We start from the raw sequence: 8,429 nt of genomic DNA, 5'->3' as shown, positions 1-8,429 counted from the left end.
AGTTTCTCACATAATTGCCAGGCACTGGTATACAAATTGTACAATGTATCTGTTTAAATGTATATACCTGACTGTTTTGTGTCAGTCTTTTAACATGACTTCCAATCAAGAGTTTTTTTTTTTCTGGGTTTGCAAAGTTTGTCTAAAGGGGGTCCTACTCCCCCCTCCCTCTACAACTCCTAGCTTCCCTCCTTTTTAAGCTTTTCACTAATAAATTCCTGTCATTATAACTCTCTGCTTTACTGTTATACCCGTAAATTAAACACTACTGTCTTTTCATCTTCCTGCACTGCAACCAGACAACAAGGCAACACTTACAACCTCCCTGAGCAGATCTCTCTTTGCAGAGCCTCCACATTATTATTTTTGAAAAGAAAAACAGAAAATCCTCACCAGCCCTCTCCCTGGCCAACCCTGCTCCCCATCAGTGCCCTAAACCCTTATGTATCTTCACTATCCTCAGACCTCATGCCAATAACTACCCTGGGAACAGTCTTCATACATTCTGCTGGAGTCCCTACCTAGACGTTTTGCAGCAATTGTGGTGTCTGGTTCTGGAGCCGGGGCCAGAACAGATATATCTCCAGGTGGGAGGGGGGAGAATAGTGTTGCAGGGGGCACTGCTACTAACTTCTCACATAAAATCGGAGGATGGGTGTATGTGCATAGGTGAGATAAAAAACATGTGGGCTCTGCATGTTTACAAAATGTTGGCACAGATATGTTGTGGTGGAAACATGCACCTTTTGAAGAAGCATATGGGTTGAGTGTATAGAACATCCATATTCTATCTCAAAACGAACACTTGTATGAGGAAAAACAACCGTCCTGTAAACAGGAGACAAACATTCCCTACCATTCCTGCTGAAATGGAGCAGGCCCTTATCTCCCCTACCATTCCTTATTTGGGCTGGAAGATGCTGAACGATCAGCAGTATTCAGAAGTAAGCCAGGATAGGGGGAAAGCTTGCCTTATTATTTCCCTCTTCAAAGTTGTGAAATGCACACAGAATGGTGTTACTGGAAAAAAAAATATTTTTGATCCTTCACAAAGACCTATCTTGAGTGAAGGAGGTGGCCCTCTTTCTCTATCCAAATGAGAGCCTAATGCCATTCAAAACAGGGTGGTGGGGCATGTACAGACAAGACACCCCCCTACTCCAAATCCACCCTTGAATAGAACAAAATAGCCCCTGTTTGTGAGTTGTGTACTGGTGTGAGAAACGGAAAGCCTGTGTTGAACTGGAAACCAGCTCCTGGAGTCAAGGATGGGCCAAAATATTTGTTCCAAAATACACAGTTCTGCAAAAGAAAAAAAGATAGCTGCCACTTCCCAAAATTAAAAATCCTGCCCTGGCAGCACTTTTCCTCTTGGTCCCGGCTTTAGTCTGAGTGTGGAAGAAGGCTCCCACCTTACCTCTGTAAAGGTACCAATCAGGAGAAACAAACAAACTAAGTCCATGATCCAAGATGGCTTTTTATTTTGCATGCAAATGAACACAGGGGAATCATTTCTACCAAACTGTGCCACCGGACAAAGCAAAGAGCAGCCTTTTATACAGAAGACAGTGCTTAAGCTTCGGGCACCCTCCTTCTGAACTTTCAATAACCCAAATTAAAAAAGTGTGTTCTTAACATTTAATGAGGATGAAACTCTATGTCTTATCACCGAAGACTGATTTATCTCCCTCCCTGTCTGGGTCAGCTTGGCCTTGACTCTGCACTGTCATCGTGCACTGTCATCGTGCCCTGTCATCGTGCCAAAACTCAGAAAGGGGAAGATGGGGAGAGAAAGTAAGAGGAGAAGAAGGGGGGGCTGACCCAGCCAAAGGAAGAGCAGCGAGAGAGAGAGGGGGGTTTATCAAACCCTAACACCTCAAAATGCAAGTTTGTAGAACATGAACAAAATATGGTCCAAAATGCAAAGCAGTTTTTCTTTGAATAAAGAAGCATCCAGGGTGTGGGGTGGGGTGGGGCTTTGAAATCTGTTACTGGTGGTCAAAGGATTTTGTATGACCATAGGGAGGGTTCACGCTTCCCCCCAAATTGAATATCTCAATGAAAATGGCTCCTCTATTGTGTGGAACACCTATACATGGGGCTGCTCTATGCAGAAACAGGCTGTGGGGAGGGAAAGACCCCTGGGAGCTTAGGAAGCCTGCAGCAGCAGCATCAGGGTGAGAGCTGGGGGCTTGGGGAAGGACCCCCCCCCCCCGAAAAACAAGTTTGTGACATTGAAAGCATCACCACTCCCTTGGGGAATCTCCTAGAGACACAAAAGCTGTTCCTAGTGATCAGGGGGGCCTAGATGAGTATCAAGGAAGTTTGGAGGATCAAAGCAAGGGGTTACACTTCACTCCCAAAATCAATATTTACATGAAAAATGGATCTTTTGTTTGGGGAGAACACACACGTGGGGCTGCTCTATGCTGAAATAGATCTTGGGGAGGGAAAGAGAAAGCCCTGGGAGCCTAGGGAGAATGCAGCAGCATTGAGTGCAGGGGCCCAAAGGAGGAGGGCTGTACATCTGACACTGCAGGGGAGGGCACTCTCCTAACTCCCTGCCTTTCATTGGTTGGGGGTGGAGGGAAATGGACCAATCAGCGATGCTCAAAAGAGTGCGCTGTTCTTGAAAACACACCCCTAGGAGAGGAAAAATGGTTTCCCCGCCCCTTCTTCTTAGCCTCCCTGCACTTCAGAGCTGTGAAGCTCAGATCCAAACCGGCTGTTGAAGAGTGAAGGACTCTTCCTTCTTCCATGTTCTACCAGCCTGGAAACACTCTAACTTGAAAAAAACAGGTTTGTAACCCTGAAAACACCAGCAGTCCAGCACACCCTCGGAGAATCTCCTGGCCACACAGAAGCTGTTCCTAGTGGTCAGGGATCCTGAGATGAGTTTGGAGAGGGGTCACACATACCCCGAAATCTATGCTTTGCGCAATCAAAATTGCCCACGCTTGTCACCTTCGAACATTCCTTGCAGCTAATTGGGTAGGGATGGGGTCTGTTCCTTGTGGTCGGGACAGAATGAGACAAGTTCAGAAAGGAGTGAAACGCACAACCAAAAATCATCTTTGGCAAAAAAAACCCCAAAATGTCTGACATTTTGGGGTTCAAAGGAGGTTCCTACAGAACCCCAAATGCTAGCCCCCCAATCTAGAAACCACCCCAAAGTTGATAAATTTGGGCCAATCAGCATCGTGGACAGGGACCTCAAAAGTGCGCCGTTTTTGAAAACACACCCCTAGTGCCAGGGCCAGGGGAAGAGATCCGCGTGTCGCGCCTTTGCAAAGCAGACCTCCGAACCGTTCGTTTTGGGAGGCCGGGACGAGTTCGGAGACACCTCACAACCACCCCGAAAACCTTTGTCGGCGCAGAAAAAATGGTCGCCACTTGTCATCTTCGAACATGCCTTGCTGCTACACTGTTGGTCTGATGGGGATGGGACCAGCTCCTAGTGGTCGGGCACGATGAGACGAGTTCACAGAGGGGTCACATGCACCCCCAAAACATGTTTAGTAAAAAACCCAAAATGGCTGACCTTTTGGGGTTCAGGGGAGGTTCCTGTGGAACCCCCCAAAAGTTAGCACCCCAAATCTAGAACCCCAAATTGGCACCCAAAACCTAGAACCCCTAAAGGCAGAACCCCAAAACTTGACACCCTAAGACCTAGAACCCACATATCCAGGGGGTGGGACTAAGCCTCAAAAAGGGGGCAGGGCAACTGTCACTTTTTGTTTGACAAAAGGGATGTACTATATACTATTTAGTACAGTTACAGTTTGATCCATTTTAACTGCCATGGCTCTATTGTATGCAATTTTAAGATTATATGAAGCGATTAGAATTCTCCTCCAAAGAATTGTAGTGCTTCTCCAAAATACAAATCCAAAAATTCCATAGGAAGGCACCATGGCAGTTAAAGTGGAACCAAAGTGATATAACTGACAAGGCCCCTTGAGCTGGTCATGCCCTGAGATTATTTTAGCATGCCAGCAGGATGTGATTTCACAGTGCTTTGTGAATATTGTTTGTATAACACTTGGATCTTTTGGGAAAGATTCAAACAGAAAACAACTGTAGGGGAAAAAACCAGAGGCTCAAGCTGCTCATAAATATTTGTACACATAAGTTCCAGCTGCGACCCTGGAATCTGAGCCAGCTTTCCCGTGAGAGAAAACAGAACTTGGGAGAGTTACTTTTGTGGATTGCAATTCCAAAAATCCCTAAGCTAGATGCTGTGAGGTTCTGGGAATCATTATTATTATTATTATTATTATTATTATTATTATTATTATTATTATTATTATAGCAGCTTCCCGACCTCTAAGATAAAGAGAGGCAGGTGTCTAAGGTTGTAGAGAAAAAGCAAATATTTCAAACTGTAAAGTCAAATCAATTAGGAGATTCTCCTGATTTGCCTCACTGACACTATGGAGCACAGTTGTGGGTTGTGCATATGCGCATGTACACAACTACACACACAACCACAAATTATTTGTATATATATTTGGGGTCGTGATGTGGAGTCATTTGTACAGTGAGTCCTTGGTATCCGCTATGGTTTGTTTCCAGAATCCCCCGTGGATACCAAAATTCATGGATCCTCAAGTCTTGTTAAATACTATGGCATAGTAAAATGGTGTCTCTTATATAAAATGGCAAAATCGAGGTTTATATTTGGGAATTTGTGTATGTTTTAAGAATTTTTAAGCCATGGATGCTTGAATCCATGGATAAAAAAATCTGTGCATACAGAGGACTATTTTTTTCCAGAGGCACCAAAATGTCTTGGCCCAGTTTAAGGTTGATGAGGCTCAAGAGTAATTGCACCGAGAACGACCCAACCCAGCAAATGTCGATGTTAGGCAGCCTCATCTGAAAAGTTTAGAAAATGGGGAAAAACAGATTATCTTCTCCAACCAGCATTGTGGGCAAAAGTCTGATATCTCGCATCCAGTTTTTCAGTGTGGGGCTGACTCATTAATTCTGAATGTCTTGGGTTGGCAGGGCTGCCTCATAAAGGAGGGCTGTAGCTGACTTTTGAGTCTGAAAGGCTGTCTCTTCCCATGACAATTTTTTTTTGGGGGGGGGGCCTCCCAGGGGCATGCTTCCTCTCCAGCACTGAAGCAGATCCCAGCAAAATAGTACAAAAGGTCACTAGCTGATCGACTTCAGCTAAGCCAAAGGAAGAAGTGCCAAAGTTTAGCCTGAGATCTGAGCAACAAGCAGAATATTGTATGCTACATAAAATGTTGGAGCAGCCCATTAGTATTAACAGAGTGTTCCTCCTTGTAAGGCTTATATTTTTGACTTGCAATTGTGTTCACATATTGTCATTTTTACAGTAATTTAGTGTGAGAAAGCTCTCTTTCCCTATCCCCCGGGGACAGAACTTAAAAACACAAGGCAAAAATATCTTAGTGGGAAATGGCCATTTCTTTATTATTTAATTTTTAAAAGCCTGTATATCCTGCGTTTGTTGATGTTTCTGAATGCAGTTTTGCTTCAGCCTTTAGCACCAAAAGTGATTGTGGAAAAGGAGACAGTATCAGAGATTGGATCGATGACGCTGCTGTACTCACAAACAGGAAACGGCTGTTTCTCCTATCTTTCCCAACTCTGCTACTTGGACTGAGGCTGCATCCGTACTGCAGAAATAATCTAGTTTGACACCACTTTAACTGCCATGACTCAATGCTATGGAATTCTGGGAATGGTAGTTTGTTGTGGCACCAGAGCAGATTCAACCTAGGCAATGAAGAAATAGAAATAGTAAAAGAGTTCCAATATCTTGGATCCAACATAGATCAGAATGGGGACTGCAGCCAAGAAGATGACTAAGGCCTCATTTCCACTTACAAATAAATCAGTTTGTGATTCGAATTGATGGATCGATTCGACAGCGGAGTGTGATTCATTTGGTCCGATCGCATTTTCTTGTTGTAAAATAACCCACTTCTCATTCACATTGACCAATAATTCGATTCCAAGGGACCCTCTTCAGTAGACAATCATCTGATCACATCATTAAAAAAATAGATTCCGATCCACATCCCATTCACACTTGCACAGAATCAATTTATTGCAAAAGGTGCGAAAAAAATGAGTGTCAAAAAGAAGTGTATTAAATGGGACTAGCACATGGCCCCCCTCCAACTGCTTCAGGTCATGGGTATGAATCTGCAAGAACTGAGAAAAGTACTGGAAGATAGGGAGTCTTGGAAATGTCTCATCCAAAGGGTCGCCACGAGTCAAAATCGACTTGAGGATACTTAACTATAACTATAGAGAGATCAGAACCCAAAGACTTGGGCATGCCCTGTGTGAATTTTTTTTTCTCCAGTAACAGCAGTCAAGCCTCAGCATCCATAATCCATATCACTGGGTGCTTCTGAAAGCCCCTTCAGTTTCAAAAGGTGGAAGTTTGGTGCTGGAGGGAGGGGGTGCTTGTTGTTGGAGAAACAGATACTACAATCCCCCATTGGCACAAGGAACTGGTTGTGTCCTTGGTTCCTGGGCCCAATACATTATCCAGGGACTTTAGAAAGATGATGTCTCTTGACAGCCAGCATTTGGTTAATTATAAAATGATACTAGTTAGAGTTCAGGTGTAACCATATTGCACATGCTTGTTTTGTTTTCCTTTGAAATTTTAAAAAAATAATCTTGAAGTTCTTACATTTGTCACTTAACCTCCTTTCTTGTTTCTAGGACCCTCCATTGTAACACCCCCTAAAGACATCTGGAACATCACTGGAGCCCAGATTTTCCTGAGTTGTGAGGTCATTGGCGTTCCAACCCCAGTCCTTACCTGGAACAAGGTGAATGATCTTTGGTGCACATTTTCAAAATGATCCACAAAGGAGTTCTGTGCAAGCATGGTGACCAGATGGCCTGCTTTTCCAGGACATGTCCTCCATTTCAACTTTCTGTCCTGGAGGAGTTCCAAAATGTCTTTCATTTTGGGCGTGACTAAGAAGCATGGATTTAATATCTGTATTAGTGTTTTTAGTTTTTATTTGGTCATATCCTCCATTTTTCTTGGATGCCCTACATTTTGTGGTGCCTTGTCCTCCTTTGCTTTAGGACATATGATCACTGTGTGTGCAAGCTCCATTTAAATAGATGGAAGCCATGCCAGAGTGCTGCCCAGTTCTCATATGCAAGTCCCATGGAAGTGAATGAACAAGCAAGAGGTCTCTGTTCATTTCAGTGGGTCTTGTGGAGAATGTGTTAGTGGATTGGTATCAGTAGCCTTATGGGTAAGTATAACAGGTTGGGAGATACAGAAGGAAGATGCGAGGGTTTAAGCAGTAGAAAAAATAACTTTTGCGCGATTAATCACATTAAATACAGTCATGCAAGATGCAGAAGGGAGAACATTAGAACAAAATGAGAATGTAAGAGAGGTGGATTAAAGTGCGTGCCAAGCCAAACACTCCCTCTGCAAGCATAACTTAAATTGCTAGACAGGGAAGCTCTTCTGAACAACAGGCATTTGCAAAAGTAAAACTGCCGCCTCTGCAAGAAATAAAAATTATGTAATCTGCCCCATGCCTTCTGGTACATCCATCTGCCCCCACCAATTTTAGGCCTCAACAAGTTCTGGTTTTGTAGGGAAGAGAGGTGAGTATTAAAGAATGTCACTCTGTGATCTTAAGCATATTCTAGAAGGTCTGAAAATTTAAAGACGTAAGAGATCTGGTGATATTACACAGTTCTGATGTCATATTCTGGGCAGTCATGTTGGAGGAAGGAAGTTCAAGGGAATTGCTGCTAGACTTTAGCAGTTATATGAAACTAGATAACATAAGTGGCCTTGGTTTATACAATTGTAGCTAAGGTATGTGTTTGAAAGTCCTCGGTTCCCAGCTTCTGCCCAACCTTTTTTTTTATTTCTCCTTCATTATATTCAGCCTGGTTTGAATAAGATAGTTCTTTCTTTCTTTCTTTCTTTCTTTCTTTCTTTTTTAAACAAGTTTGAAGACTGGAAGCGCTTTTGGATGTAGCAGTGCTCCCAAACCCCCAAACTCTCCTGATTTGGCAGAGACAGTCCCAATTAATCCTCTGTTGTCCCATTTTTTTCAGCTGCTTTGAAAATATCCCAGTTTCTTATCTTATGTGTTATTCCTCATTAATAACTTCTTCTATTATTTTGAAACATTCTGAGGTTGCTTAGCCATGTCTGTCCGATTTTTTCTCTGTGAAACGTTGGAGGGTCTGTGCTCCTGGATGCTCAGATAGCTTCATGTCCAAAGTAGCAAATTCCCTAGTTACGTTTGGGTTGGATTACTTCACCAAACTATATATTGGTTGATGTTTTAGACTAGACCTCAGGAAACTCAGTTTGTCCAGCAAACATATCAGTGGATGTGTATAGCTGGGAACATGTAACTTTTCTGACACCAGTTACATTGGTTCCCAGC

Source organism: Sceloporus undulatus, chromosome 2 (assembly GCF_019175285.1).
Source record: "Sceloporus undulatus isolate JIND9_A2432 ecotype Alabama chromosome 2, SceUnd_v1.1, whole genome shotgun sequence".
Classification (NCBI taxonomy): Eukaryota; Metazoa; Chordata; class Lepidosauria; order Squamata; family Phrynosomatidae; genus Sceloporus; species Sceloporus undulatus.
This window is presented reverse-complemented; position numbering follows the sequence as displayed.